Source organism: Manis javanica, chromosome 15 (assembly GCF_040802235.1).
Source record: "Manis javanica isolate MJ-LG chromosome 15, MJ_LKY, whole genome shotgun sequence".
Lineage (NCBI taxonomy): Eukaryota > Metazoa > Chordata > Mammalia > Pholidota > Manidae > Manis > Manis javanica.
Window position 1 is genome coordinate 44,653,758 of NC_133170.1, and position 15,858 is coordinate 44,669,615.

Genomic DNA, 15,858 nt, shown 5'->3' on the forward strand with positions numbered 1-15,858 from the left:
AGCCTATAATTCATCCTTTTCAGTATCAAGAAATTCCACTCAGTATTCCTGGTGAGCAGTCAATCCCAACTCCCTTCACTTACAGTAGAACTAAAGAGAAGCTGGGTTGGTGTATGATCACCTTTGGTAGTATTTTCATGTTAAAGTTGACTGTGCCCAATCAGGTCTCCCTCCTTTACAAAATACAATATCTAGAACCTTCCCTGATATGCCAAATCTCATGAAAACCTCTAGGTGAGGTAGCAAAGTAATGAAGTCTAGAGTCCATCAACTTGGACTTGAATCCTGGTTCCATTATTTTCTACCTTTGGGTCCTTTGTTAAGATACTTCCCTATTCTAAGCTTGAGTTTTTTCATCTGTGAAATAAGACAATAATTATATCTACATCACAAGGTTATTTTTTAAGACAATTTAATGAGAAAATGTATGTGAATTTCAGACAAAATTTCTGGCATACAGAATACCAGTAAGTATTTAGTATATGTGAATTGCAATTATTCATATTATTGTCTTTATTTTTTATCATTATTCATACTTGAATCCCAATATGTAGCACAGTGCTTATTATGTATTAAATGTCACCCTTCCCACATGAGTGTTTAATGAAGGAATACATTAATTAAGGAGCCTTTCAAGACAGTGGACTCTACATTGTATTTTTCACCTTATTAAACCTGGACTCCACAATAGTTATCCATTTTGTATGAGTCATTTGGGGATGCCACTGGGGAACGGTCTTCCCAAAAACAAAAATTACTACTAAGGAGGAGATGTGTCAGCTTCTGTCTTGAACCTCGCATTGTCACTCAGGGAAAAGAGGGGATATGATGTTTCATTTCTATGTCAATAAACAGTGATGATGTCACATCTCCTGCTCTCCCTCTTGTGGTGAGACTGACAACATCAGAATACTTGGAAACATTTCCTCTAGAGCCACCTGGCATTGATTTTTTTAGCTGCCCTTCCTGAGAACTCAGCAAATTCACAAAGTAAAGGAAGCAAATTCTCTGGCCAAGAAAACTGCTGAAGTAAAGCCACATATTCTTACTGTACCCACAGTAGAACACAGAGCTAGTCTGACAAAAATGCAGACCCCCTTCCTGCTTGACACTGTTAATTTCTGAGGAGTGGGGAGCCTGGGGTTCAGTTTCTGTATTTTTTATAGCTCTTAAGTTCCAGTGGGTGTGTGTGTTCCATTTGATTTTCAGAGCTATAAGGTTGCCTTGATTGAAGTAAGTCCAGAGTTGCCTTTGAGGAATAAATTACAACTTATTGAAGGCTTGCTTTCTCCCTGCACATTTTTTGGATACACAGTGAAACATAACATGGGACTTTTTCAAAACATAGTAGTAGAAAGATGACAGTTGTACCCCATCCCCTGAACTCCTGAATCTAAGAAGTTTGGGAGATTAGGTGGATATTTCTTGAGAATGCATGTGAGTGAAACTTTGGAATTTTGTTAGGATTGTGAATGAAGGAGAAAGAATGAAATCAGAGGAAGGAAGGTCACAGTTTATCACAGCTGTCTGTAATTCTGTCTCTTCAGTGCCCGTCTTCCTGCAGACCACCAGCTCTCCTCTGGGGCTGAGGCGGTCTCCACTCCACATGTTCTTTGGGCTCACTACACCCCCTGGGTAGAAGGCAGACAACTCCCATCACATTCAGCCAAGGTAAAGTTGTAATTTTTCAAAAGAAATGTATTAGGAAAAAGAAAAGAAGGTAGCTGAAACAAAACCAAACTAAGGAAAATTAATTCCTCCCCTGAAAGAATAGAGAAAATATAAAAACATGGAGGTAAAGGAGACCATAGAGGAGACTCTATGAGAGATTCATTGTTCTCAGTGCAGCCATAGTGGCTATGACTTAGCGGGAACACGACCCTTAAGTTCCTTCTCTCTGTTTACCTGAAACATCTTATGTCAAACCTGTATGTGCCCTGGGCATTTATAAAGGCCCTGTGTGAGCTATTTGCCTAGTTCAGTGCCTTTTGGAGCCACGTGACCTGGATGAGTGTTACCCTTGGAGCCTCTCTGTTACATGTGATCCTTCTTTGTTCACCTTGCTTAAATTCTGTATTTACTACCTTCTAATTGTGTGATCTTTCTAAATCCTAATTCCATCAAGTATAGTAAACTGATATTCTAAAACCTACCTTGGAGGGCTGTTGTAAGTATTGCTAATATCATATTCATAGTTATTAGTAGAGAACCTGGCACAACATAGCTCAGGAAAATGGTAGATATTTTTATTATTACTGTGGCTAATTAGAAACATCTATCTCTTCCAATGGCTGAGCTTTGACACCTATTAGAATGTTCTAAGTTTCCAGCTTCTAGTTTTCAAAGCATGGGTGACTGACAATTAAAATGAATCACTTCCATATCACTTATGTTTATTGTATCATTTCCAATTATAATTTCCTGTTGCTTTACATATACCATGAGACAACACATATAAAGATCCTTCTACAGAGTGAGGTGCACAGTGGCCACTTAACACTTTCCTTGTCTGCTAGCAATGCTTAGTGTTTCCCATCTCAGATACGCTAGAGCAGCGTTTGCTTTTGTGAGGACTTGGCTTATCAGAACCACAAAGGGAAACCAGCAAACATGAAAAGAGTCAAAGTATGGATAAATCCTTTCAGGCTTCCTTCTAAGAAGGAAGGCTCTTATTACATTCAAATTTCACTTTTGTATATTCCATTGGCATTGACTTAAATACAGAGAAATGCAATCATCTGTGTGACACACTATTATTTTTAGTTGGGTGTCAATGAGGCTCAGCAGCAGTGAATAGGGCTTGAAGATGACTTCAAGAGTGAAGCATAAGGTGAAGCCCATCACTAAGTCAAGAGCTGTGTAAACCGATTAAAGCCACTAAGTTGAAAAGAGCAGGATGTCAGGGGTCAAGAGAACAGAATCAGTCACCCGGGACAAGAAGACATTGGCAGAGAAACAGTCTATTTGACATAGAAGGAAGGTTGCTGAAAAGACAGTAAGTCTGGGGCTCTGATCAGTATGTAGTCTTTTCTACTTCCTGTGTATATGTTTAGAAACAATTCACCTCACCTGTGTAAATTGCATTTTCCTCACCTATGAAATGACAATGGTATTTATCTTACCTACCTTCCCAAACTCTAGTGATGTAAACAATAGTAAAACACTTGATAAGCCATCGAGTTCTATGGCTGTTGTAAGGTAAAAGTAGCCTGCAGTTGAATGCCACATGCAGATGTATGTTTGGCATACAGCCTGGGGGCTTCAGACAATATAAGTTTTCTTGAAACACTGAAAGACTGGAGTCTCTGCATTTGGGTTCATAACTTTTAATAAGAGATTCATGCCTCTCCTCTGCTCAGGATCCAGACCTGACAGCCCAGGATATGATTAGTCATGCCTGAGGGCTCAGGAAGGAGCTCTCTGCACCCGGCAGAGCCTGACAAAATCTTTGCAGCCAGATTAACAAAGCAGGGATATATATGATTTCTTGTCAGTGGGGGCATGGACATGGAACGTCATTATGCAGAACAATTTATCATCATAGCCCACCTTGTACTAGGCTTTTGCCTGCATGTTCACCTGACACAGCTCCCTGAAGGAACATGGGTAAATGTGTGGCTAAGGTGTGACAGCAATTGGTAAGCATCTAGAAAGCTAGGTCTTTCCACCCCAAGCTCAGTTTTAAGAGAACCACAGTTCTGGGGGCACCATTCATTTTGCTATTTCTGAGTCCTTTCAGCTCTGCTTCAGCGAGCTACAGAGGCTTCTTTCTTTCATCCTGAATGAGTTTTTCTCCTTATCATTCAGTTCTGCCTCTACCCTAGTGCTTCGGAGCTGATTGGCGTGGGATGGTGGAGGAGGCATTTTGCAATTTTTTTAAGCTATCAATTCTTCTCCTTTTTGGATAGTCCAGGATATACCTACTTCCTCCAGAATCTCCCTTTTCTCCAAGTCCGCTCTCACTCAACAGGTCTGTGGCATCCCTCACAGATCATACCCTGAGGGACCACTTTCTTGCACCTACATTAGGCCATTGCCCCTGAGCACCAGGATCTTTTCATGACTGTTTACTGAAATGCCCAGCAAGAATTTTAGACAGAGCTTCAGTCATGCTTCACCTCTGCTATTTAATAAAAGGGGAGCCATTGTATAATTTAATTAACTCTATTAAGATTTAGTTTCTTCTTTCTCAAAATGGCCATGACGGAGAGAGAACAGTAAACCCGTTTCATCTGACCACCTTCACAGCATTACTATGCCAAGGATTTCTGGGTACACCTTTGACCAGCCAGGTAACCCGGGCTTTGGTGTGCTTCACAGACTTGATGATCTCAGACTTGTGAGGGAGAAGGACACAGAGGTGCCCCTGAGACTGGGATATGGCACATCCTCCCAGCTGCCTATATCAGAGGGCGCTCACCTACTTACTCAGGCTCTTGCCGTCCTGGGTGCGCTGTGATTGCAGTTACAGGAAGTGACTGCAGTGGTGGGGGAGTAACAGCTGCTTTCATTCACACCAAAATTGAACCTCGACCAAAACGGTATTTATAAAAAACACTCAATATCTTTGAAAAAAGATAGTGTCACAGGCCAGGTTCCCCAGGAAGGTTGTGTGCTCTGAAGTAGACGCTTGTGCATGGTGGGTTTGTCAGGACATGCTCTTGGGAGCAGAGTCCTGGGCAGCAGGAAAGCTCGGGCTGTGGTGCAATTGCAACAGACTTCATAGCCCATCCAGCAGATGGAAATGGCTGGCATAGCTGTTCATCACTTTCCTACACACTGGGGATGAGGGTCAGGCCTTTATAGCCCTCGTTGACTAATCACTGGTTGTGGGCTGCCTCTAGGAAGGGATTTTAACCTTCAAAGACACAACTCTGTCTAGGCCAGAGCAATTTGGGGTGGGGGGCATGGGGCAGAGAAGCTACATGAATGATAGAATTTATGCTTTTTCTTCTTACACATTTTTCCTTTCAAAAGCACTCAGATCTCTGCATGTAACACCCCCTTACTTTTGCATAATGCTTTATATATTTCACAGACATGAGCAATTTGGGGTGGGGGACATGGTGCAGAGAAGCTAGATGAATGATAGAATTTATGCTTTTTCTTCTTACACATTTTTCCTTTCAAAAGCACTCAGATCTCTGCATGTAACACCCCCTTACTTTTGCATAATGCTTTATATATTTCACAGACTGATGGCATATGTCCCTCCTCCATGATATTTTTTGAAGCTGGTGAAACAAATTTTATCTCCATTTTAAAGAAAAAAACAAATACCTAGACTCTTTCCCATCATTACAGCCTTCAACAAATGGTAATTTCTGTGGCAGTTAGCTTCCTTTTTAACAAAATGGGGCAAAAATCACTTGCCTGTCTAATGTTTCTATCCTAGATTTTGGATCTGTGATGGTGTACCTTGCACAGATTCATGTGTTGCTCTACAGAGGAGCCAACCATGGCATCAACGTCCAGGGGACTGTGCCCCAGGGCTCTGTCTACTGCCCCACGCTGCCCTGCCGGGACTGAGATTGCAGACAACAGCATGTAAAAAAAGTAGAATGCAACCTGAGAAAATGTCCCTGGTGTTCAGGTGTCTTAGTGTGTGTGTGTTGCATGAATAGCAATGCTGAACATTTCCATGTTCTCTGTGTCCTGAGATTCTTCCCCCTTCCAGATAGACTGGTTTGTACTTCTAAAGTGGAATCATCACATGTAGCAGATCTGGCCATCTGTGTGACACTTATGCTTGGATTTTTTAAGCCAATTGGTGGTATAAGCCTTTTTTTGGGTATGCTTGCTGTCCTCTGAAGTTGGCTAACTCTATTAGAGAATGACATAAGCACGACATCTCACACACATGTTCGTCATTCTCCAGTCACATTCCTCTCCTCTGCATATTTCCATTAGTTTTTCCAGCTGAGAGAGTTTGCAGAACCACTCTCTACCCTGTGGGGAGTTTCTTTTCCCTGTCCGTGGGGATGATGTTTAGCCCACCGATTTTTGTGCAGTTTCAGCTAGAATTTAGTGCCCAAGCAAATTACCTGAAATGAGGAGCTGGAGCTGACCCACATCAGACCTCATCAGCATTCAGCAATACAGGTACAGAGTGAGGGAAAAAAGAGGTAAGACACAGGGAAAGGGGCTCAGTCAGAGAGGAGCAGTGAAGCAGAAAATAAGGACATCACCCAGTTGTTGAGTCCCAATTTCACATACCTTACAAGCTGTTTCTTACAACAGTGCAAGGCCTCCTGACCCACCTGTGTGTGCCTTTTCTAATATTACCATCCTATTAGCTTGGAAAAGCTGGCTGTGTTGTATATAAGCTTTGATTTTAGAGAAAGGAAGGGAAATATGAATTAGGACCATCAAATTGAAGAAGAAAATGCCCCTGGCTCCCTGCCATGGAAGAAACGCCCTAAGGCAGGAAGGAGAAGGAAGGTGCATCATGTGACACTCCACCTTTGGCCTCGCCTGCTGTTGCCAGAAGCTGGGGCCTATAAACTGCCCTCCTCCACTTGTCTGACCTTTTCCTGATGTATTCCGTAGCATTTTTGTTTCTTGTCTCAGGCACTTCTCTCTTAAAATCTTCACTTTTGACTTTTAAGTCTCTAAGATTTCTTAAAGATCGTATTGATTAAAAGTCTTTAATACATCAATCTGTTTCACTTATTTGTTATCACAAATACCCCAGATGATACATTTACCATCATTGGGAGGAACTGAAGTGTTCTAGTCACAACTCAGGTTGACGACAATAAATACTGGGTCTCACTTTTGTACCCCACTACTGTGCTGGAGTGAAGTGAGCTGAAAGAAAGTTGTCAAGTCCCTCATCTTCAGGGTCTCTCATCTTTTGAGGAGGAGCCCCAGGAGCTTATCAGTCAAATGATAGCATTTGGAGGTGGGATAAAAGATGTGAAGTGAAATTACATGGACAGCCAGGTGCACAGAGATCATAGCCGCAGTGGACATGAGCTGGTAATGACCACTTCATCTACAAGGCCAAAGTCCATTTTTCAGAAGGGAAAGGTGCCTTAGAACTTAGAATGTCCTGAACCATGTGGTATGCATGAGACTAAACAGGTTTGTCTAAAATCATAAATAATGTCAATTTTATGCTCTCTAAGGTATTCCTCACAGAGCCATCTTCATCCTCACTCTGTCTTCAGGATTATGCTCATCATTTACACATAGGTCTGTCCCATTTTATAAAAACTGACGGGGAGACAACCAGTGACAGGACTGGTGATTACTCAAACAGCAAAGCCCTTTAACCTCACTTTCCCCTCTATTTAATCACAGCTACCACAGCCTCTTTTGCTTACAGTGAAATATCTTACAGGATTCTCTAATATAAGATGTTAACAATAAGAAAAACTAGGTGTGGGGTATGTGAGAACTCTGTACTATCTGCAGGTTTGCTGTAAATTGAAAACTGTTCTAAAGTAAAAATTTTATTTAAAAACAAAAAGCAATGTTCTCTCTTCCCTGATTCCATTTTCATCACCTCCCACTCACTGCTCAGACTTCTGCAGTCTGACTCACTCAGCACAGAAATGACTCTGCACAGCTACCAATAATCTCCATATTGATAAATCCAGGGACGCTCTCCACCCTCATCTCCTTTAACTTCTTCATATTCAAAACATGGGTCACTCCCTCCTATTTGAAACATTTTCAAAGGAAGAGACAGTAGCCTCTTTATCTGAAACAGAAAGCTGAATGTGTTATGTGCTCAGTAAGGGAGAACAATGCTTGAAAAACAGTATTTTTAAATAATCAGTAGAGTCTGGGGAGGAATGCAAAGACTGACAGATTTTCAGAAGTGAGAGTATTTAGGGATAGATAGGTAAAAAGTCAGCTTTGGAAGATTATTTGAATGAGTCTGTTGCTGATTGGCTGACTTTTAAATGTATGGTTACCAAAGCCAGTTGTAGCCATGCAAATCATCACTGGGCAGTTGAGATGGATTTGAAACTAGCTCTGGACATTATTTTTCATATCTTGGATTGTGGCCAAAGAACAATGTCTTTTCCTTGAATTATTGGAGTGAGTCAACTTTAAAATTTTTCCCTTGGCCTCTATTCCTCTGCTAATTTTCTTCCTGTGTCAGTATTTCTGCCCCCTCCCCACCCCTTCAAGTTTTGCTTGCCCCACCATCTTCTTTTTGTTACACATTTAAATATAGGGATTCCTACATTCCATATACTTTATATGTATGCAGTTCCATATCTAGCCCTTGGACCTCGTCTCTCCTCATCAATCCCTTGATTTCATCTAATCTTATGGCTTTAAACACAAACTCCTTGCTTATATTTCTCTAAAGCAGATTCCTAGCTGAAACCCTACATCTAGCTGCTTAATGAATATGTTCAGTTAGTTGTCTAATGCACATTTCCAGCTCAAGATGCCCTAACAAACCTTTCCACCTAAAATTCACCATTTTTAAAAATTCAATCAATTTTTAAAATTTATTTTTATCAAGCTATATGATCTGTAACATTGTTGAAGTTTTAGGTGTATAACATGTTGATTTGATACATTTATTTATCACAATATGATTACTACCAGAGTGTTCACTAGCACCTCTGTCATGTCACATGACTGTCATTTCTTTTTTGTAGTGGGGACACTTAAGATTTAGTCTTTTAGCAACTTTCAACTATGTAATATAGTATTGTTGTTTATAATCACTATCTTGTTCATTAGATCTCCAGGACTTATTTATCTATTAACTCCCAGCCTGTACCCCTAAATAATAGGTCTCCAATTCCCCGTCATCCCAGCCTCTGGTAACTACCATTTTAGTGTGTTTTTAACAATTTGGCTTCTTTTAAAGATTCATATGTAACTAATATCATACTGTCTGACTCTGCCTGACTTATCTCACTTAGCAGAAGGCCCTCATGGTCTACTCATGTTGTCCTTTCAAATGGCAGGATTTCCTTTTATCATGGCTGAGTAATAATCAGTTACGTATTTATATACACATTTCTTATCCTTTCTTATGTTGATGAATGTTTAAGTTGTTTCCCTCTTTTGGCTACTGTGAACCACGTGCAGGAGACATGGGTGCACATATCTCTGCAGCATCCTGTTTTCCTTTCCTTTGGTTACATACCCAAAAATGAGATTATTAGGAATATGATAGCTCTGTTTTTCATCTTTTGAGGAAACACTATACTGCAAACCAATTTGCATTTCCACCAACAGTATGCAAGGGTTGACTCACTTATCTCTTGTTTTTTTAGAATAGCCATTCTCACTGGTGTGAGATGGTATCTCAGTGTGGTTTTGATTTGTATTTTTTTGATGACTAGTGAGGCTGAGCATCTTTTCATGTACCCATTGACCATTTGTATGTCTTCTTTGGAAAAAATATCTGTTTAGTTCCTCTGTCCATTTTTTAATCAGATTATTTTTTTTTGAGATATATATGAGTTTTTATATATTTGAACATTCAATATGGAAAAGAGAGTCTCTTCAATGAATGGTACTGGGAAAACTGAATAACCACATGCAGAAAAATAAGAGTAGACCCCTATCTTACATCACTCACAAAAATTAACATAAGTGGATTAAAAGTTTAAACCTAAGACCTGACACCATAAAACTAGAAGAAAACATAGGGAAGAAATTCCCTGACAATGATCTGCACAATGATTTTTTTGAATATGATATCAGAAGCACAAACAACAAGAGGAAAATGAAGTAAAACTACATTAAGCTAGAAAGCTGCATACAGAAAAGAAACAATAAAAAAAGGTGACTTACAGAATGGGAGAAAATATTTGCAAACCATATATCAGATGAAGGGCTAATATCCAAAATGTATAAAGAATTCATACACTCCCCAACTTCAGGCTCTACTACAAAGCCACAGTAATCAAAACAATTTGGTCCTGGCATAAGAACAGACCCATAGATCAATGGATCAGAATAGAGAGCCCAGATATAAAACTACACATATACAGCCAATTAATATACAATAAGAGAGCCATGTATATACAATGCAGAAATGACAGCCTCTTCAACAACTGCTACTGGCAAAACTGGACAGCTACATGTAAGAGAATGAAACTGGATTACTGTGTAACTCCATACACATAAGTAAACTTGAAATGGATCAAAGACCTGAATGTAAGTCATGAAACCATGAAACTCATAAAAGAAAACATAGGCAAAAATCTCTTGAATATAAACATGAGAAACTTTTTCCTGGACACATTTCCTTGGGCAAAGGAAACAAAAACATAAATGAACAAATGGGGCTACATCAAACTAAAAAGCTTCTGTATACCAAAGGACACCATCAGTAGAACAAAAAGGCATCCTACAGTATAGGAGAATATATTCATAAATGATATATCTGATAGGGGGTTAACATCCAAAATGTATAAATAACTCACATGCCTCAACACCCAAAAAGCAAATAACCCAATTAAAAATTGGGCAGAGGATCTGAACAGACACTTCTCCAAAGAAGAAATTCAGATGGCCAACAGGCACATGAAAAAATGCTCCACATAGTTAATTATCAGGGAAATATTAATTAAAACCATAATGAGATATTACCTCATATAAGTTAGGATGGCCAACATCCAAAAGACAAGAAACAACAAATTCTGGAGAGCATATGGAGAAAAGGGAACCTTCCTACACTGTTGGTGGGAATGTAAATTGGTTCAACCACTTTGGAAAGCAATATGGAGGTTCCTCAAAAAACTAAAAATGGAAATACCATTTGGTCCAGGAATTCTACTCCTAGGAATTTACCTGAAGAAAACACAATGAGTGATTCAAAAAGACATATGTGCCCCTATGTTTATCACAGCACTATTTATAATAGCCAAGATATGGAAGCAACCTAAGGGTCCATCAGTAGATGAATGGATAAGAAGATGTGGTACATATAGACAATGGAATATTATTCAACCATAAGAAGAAAACAAATCCTACCATTTGCAACAACATGGATGGAGCTAGAGGGTATTATGCTCAGTGAAATAAGCCAGGCGGAGAAAGACAACTACCAAAAGATTTCACCAATTTGTGGAGTATAACAACAAAGCAAAACTAAAGGACCAAAACAGCAGCAGACTCACAGACTCCAAGAAGGGACTAGTGGCTACTAAAGGGAAGGGGGTGGGAAAGGTAGGTGGGAGGGAGGGAGAAGTGGATTAAAGGACATTATGATTAGTACCCATAATAGAGGGAGGGTCACGGGGAAGGCAGTATAGCACAGAGAAGACAAGTAGTGATTCTATAGTGATTCTATAGCATCTTACTATGCTGATGGTCAGTGACTGCAATGGGTTGTGGGGCCACTTGATAATATGGGTAAATGTAGTAGCCACAATGTTGTTCATGTGAAACCGTCACAAGATTATATATCAGTGATAACTTAATAAAAAAAACTGAATTAAAAGAACGCAATAACAGCACAGATCAAAAAACCTAATTAAAAAATTGTCAGAGAGACTAGACATTTTCCCAGGGAGACATCCAAACAGCTAAGAGGTTCATGAAAATATGCTCATCTCCACAGGATAATTCAGCCCCACACAGTGTTGCCTTTTAGAGGGGTGGCACAGGGAAATTTCCTCTTACCAACTCTACTGTGACCAAACTCATAATTTTTTTGACTCTGATGGTGTGCCAAAATCTCCCTTTAGGAAGTCTGGACTTTTGAAAATTCTCTCTTGTCCATGGAATTTGCCCAGTCAGCTCTTTCCAAGTTTTTATTTTTCCCAACTGCTGTGAGGAGGGTTGGGACAGGTTCACTGGCTCTGCTGGTTCTACAGTCTCTGTGGAGGTCTATCTGCAGATATGAAGGCAGGCAAGACCCCTTCCAGGTCTGTTGGCTTATGGTGCAATCCCAGAACCCCCATAAAGATACTTTTGTTCATGGATGGATATCTAATTCATTGTTTAAAGAGAAGGCATATCTTGCAGTGCCATGATCTGCTATCACTCCTCACTTCTGGTCCCCATCTTGACAGTTGGAGGAATTCTTGACTCCTCTCTTCTCACATCATGCTATCCAGTTTGTCAGCAAATACAGTTGTCTCTAACTTTAGAGTAAATCTGTAACTTGATCACTTCTTGTCAACTCCACAGTCTCCATCTTGGTTATAAACACCAAGATTGCTAGGGAAGTTATTGTAATAGCCTCTGAGTTGGTTTTCCTACTTCTGCTCTAGATCTTCTCACTACCATTAAGTTGAGCAACCATCCTGGCACTTCCTGGCTTTAACATTGAAAGTCATATGTCTCAAGACACCCCTCAGTCATAAGAAAACTGGGACAGATGGATGGTCACCCTATCATTTACTCTCAGTACAACATCCAGAGTTGTCCTTTAAAAATATAAATCAGATTATATCAATCTTCTCTCAAATCCTCCAATGACTCCCATCTTCATTCAGAGTGCACACTGATACCCTTACAATGGCCTACAAGACTCTGCACTGCATGCTGCTGCTTCCTCTGTTCTGACTTTAACTACAACTCTCCTCCTCATTTATTTTGCAGTGGCCACAGTGACTTCTATGTTCCTTGAGCAGACCAAGTGTCTTCCTGTCTTAGGATCTTTGCCATGGTTACTCCTGGGATACTCAGCTTCTAGGTACATACATGGCTAACACTTTCATATTTCAGGTCTTTGCTCAAATGTCACCTTCTCGATTAAACCCACTCTGATCATCTTGTTTAAAGTTGCAGTGCCCACTCTCAGAACTCTGAATCTTAGTTTCCATGCTTTTGTCCACCCCATTATATTTACTACTTTCTAATATATTATATAATTTACCTATCAATTATGTTTATTTCTTGTCTGTCAACAATAGAATGAAACTAATGAAGGTAGGAATTTTTAATCTGTTTTGTTTATGATGTATCTATAGTGCTTAGACCAGTTCCTGGCATAAGAAGGTTTCAGTACATATTTGTAAAATGAATAAATGAATGGCCTCATTTACTACCTCCGTATGGATAATCCTCTCCATCAACCTCTGTCTATTTCTATCTCTATCACTGCCTCTGTTTCTATCTCAATATTTATCTCTTCCTCTCCTCCTTCGTATACCTCTTTTAATAGTTCAGACCTGTGTATATTTCTGCCTTGTTTAACTATACTGCCTGTGTATGACTAATGGAATTTCAGACTCAATTTATTCAAAGTTTAATTCATGATCTTCCTACTAAAGCCACTTTCCTCCAGTGTGCTCTTTCCTAGTAAATGACCATATTTTATATTTTATTGTGCACACTAGAACTTGAAAGTTAGCTGTGACACCCCTTTCTCCATGGTCTACCATGTCCAAAATACTGTCACTTCCGAATAAGTGAAATATCTTCATCGTACTCCACCTACACTATCAACATCCATACTCACACCTCTGTCATTTCTCAGCTGGCAGATGTCCTTTACTGACCTCTTTGTTTTATCTTCTCTCTTCTCTTCTACCCATTCTCTACCCTGCAGCCAAGCTGAAACACAAACACATAATTAATTATGTCACCTCATGAGTATGCACATAACACCATCACTGTGTTAAACCACTTAAATAGTTTTTATTGTCTTTGGAATAAGTACAAAATCATCGATTTGGCCTCCCTGGACCAGTATGGTAAGTTCTGGCCCTTGTCTACTTCACCAACTTCATGCCAACCCCCTGGCTCTCCTACTCTAGCCTGGAAGTCAATTTGAGTTCCTTAAAAGTGTTGCGCTCTAATTGGCTTGAGTCTTTCAGAAGGTGGTTTGCTTCTAACCCAAATGGTCTCTCTTTCTATATTTTCCTATTACCTGCTTCAGAGCTCAGCTCAAACACTGATGTCTCAGAAAAACCCTTTGTGACTCTCCAAGCCTGGTTAGTGTCACTGGATAGGTTCTCATAACATCGTGCATTTCTATTTTTCTTCACAGTCCTTTTAAAAAGTAATTTAAATAATTAGGTGATTGCTTTTTAAACGTCTGTCTCTTTCATTAAAATACCAGCTCTAAGAGGAAAGAGACTGTTTCTAAAGCACTTAAATGGTTTGTCTTAGTCTCCATTTGGGCTGCTCTAATAAAAGACCACAGACAGTGTAACTCATAAACAACAGAAACTTATTTCTTACAGTTTCTGAGGCTGGGAGTCCAAGACCAGGGCGCCAGCTTTGTTGTGCTCTGGTGAAAGCCCTATTCCAGGATGCAGACTACCAACTTCTCACTAACGAGCTCTCTGTTACCAGGCCACTAATCTCCTTCATGAGGGCTCTACGCCGTGACCTAAGTACCTCCTGAAGGCCTCATCTCCTTATACCTTGACACTGGGCATTACAATTGCAACATTTGAATTTTGGGGGAAGACAATGAGATCATAGTACCATTCTTTGAACATTTTAGGCATTCACTAATATTTATGAATGAATGGATGGATGAATGAGGGAGTGAGTAAGGATTGAGCTGTGGTTGACTCCTCTCAGATCATGTCCTTCCTCCTTATGGTTTTTAATGGAAGTCCTCCAAACTGCATGATAGTTACATTTTGAGCATCACATCTGTGACAGCCTTTTTTCAATAGCAATGAATTGCTTTCCTTCCCTTAGTGAGCTTAACTGCAACTTAATCAGTAATTAATATTCAAATATTCACATGTATGTAAAATAATAAATCTCTGTATGTTTTCCTCTCTTAGTTTAGTGTGCTGTTATGAAGTCATGATATCAAGAAACTAAAAGCCTGGGAGAACCTCTTAGTTGAGAGGCTCTGGATGAGAAAAAGCATCTTAGGGTAAAGTGAGGGTGATTATAGAGTGTTTTAATGCAAAACACCAAGTGCTGATTGGAGTGGTTATCAGAACTACAAGTACAGGTAAAAGCAGATACTAGGAAGGTGAATTACACTACAGAAAGTTTCTGTTCAGGGAGGAAACAATAAACAAATTGATTAAATTCTCTTAGCCCCAGACTAGCAGGCTGTTTGTAAAACTTTAGTATCTGTATACTTATCTCACCAGCCATATTAAATAAGTGCCTTATTTCTGTAACTTGTATACTTAATTTATATTCTTAACAAAATACTGATTTGTGTTCTTAGCAGAAATGTATAATTTTGGTTATATGAAATTTCTAAAAAGATTGTGCAAATAGGTATTAATAAACAAAATGTTACATTAGTTCCTGAACTTAGTAGCATGCAGGATTAAGATTAGTTCATATAACAGAGAATCAAAATAACAATGGTTTAAACACTAAAACAACTTTTTAAAAACATAACAATCTAGCTCCACATCACTAATCATCAGGGAAATGCAAATTAAAATCACAGTGAGATATCACCTCACACCAGTAAAGATGGCCAGCATCGAAAAGAGTAAGAACAACAAATGCTGGTGAGGATGTGGAGAAAGGGGAGCCCTCCTACACTGCTGGTGGGAATGTAAGATAGTTCAACCATTGTGGAAAGCAATATGGATATTTCTCTAAAAACTAAAAATAGAAATACCATTTGACCCCGAAATCCCACTCCTTGGAATTTACCCAAAGAATACAACTTCTCAGATTCAGAAAGACATATACACCTCTATGTTTATCTCAGCACTTTTTACAATAGCCAAGATATGGAAGTAACCTAAGTGTCCATTTGTAGATGAATGGATAAAGAAGATGTGATACATATATACAATGAAATACTATTCAGCCATAAGAAAGAAACAAATCCTACCATTTGCAACAACATGGATGGAGCTAGAGGACATTATGCTCAGTGAAATAAGCCAAGTGGAGAAAGACAAATGCCAAGTGATTTCCCTCATTTGTGGAGTATAACAATGAAGCAAAACTGAAGGAACAAAATGGTAGCAGACTCAC

General features: G+C 39.4%; 1 long non-coding RNA gene across 2 annotated transcripts in view; it reads right to left on the reverse strand.

The window, feature by feature from the left end:
* The window catches only part of LOC140846530 (uncharacterized), a 135,767-nt gene that overhangs the window by 38,786 nt on the left and 81,123 nt on the right, over window positions 1-15,858 (reverse strand). Inside the window, exons 5-6 of one of the 2 annotated variants that reach the window (XR_012125706.1) lie at window positions 13,440-13,494; window positions 175-1,631 (exon numbers count right to left, since the gene is read on the reverse strand). This is a non-coding gene — a long non-coding RNA (uncharacterized lncRNA). Of the gene's footprint in view, window positions 1-174; window positions 1,632-13,439; window positions 13,495-15,858 lie in introns of those variants that run through there. The other variant, XR_012125707.1, reaches the window with a different exon arrangement.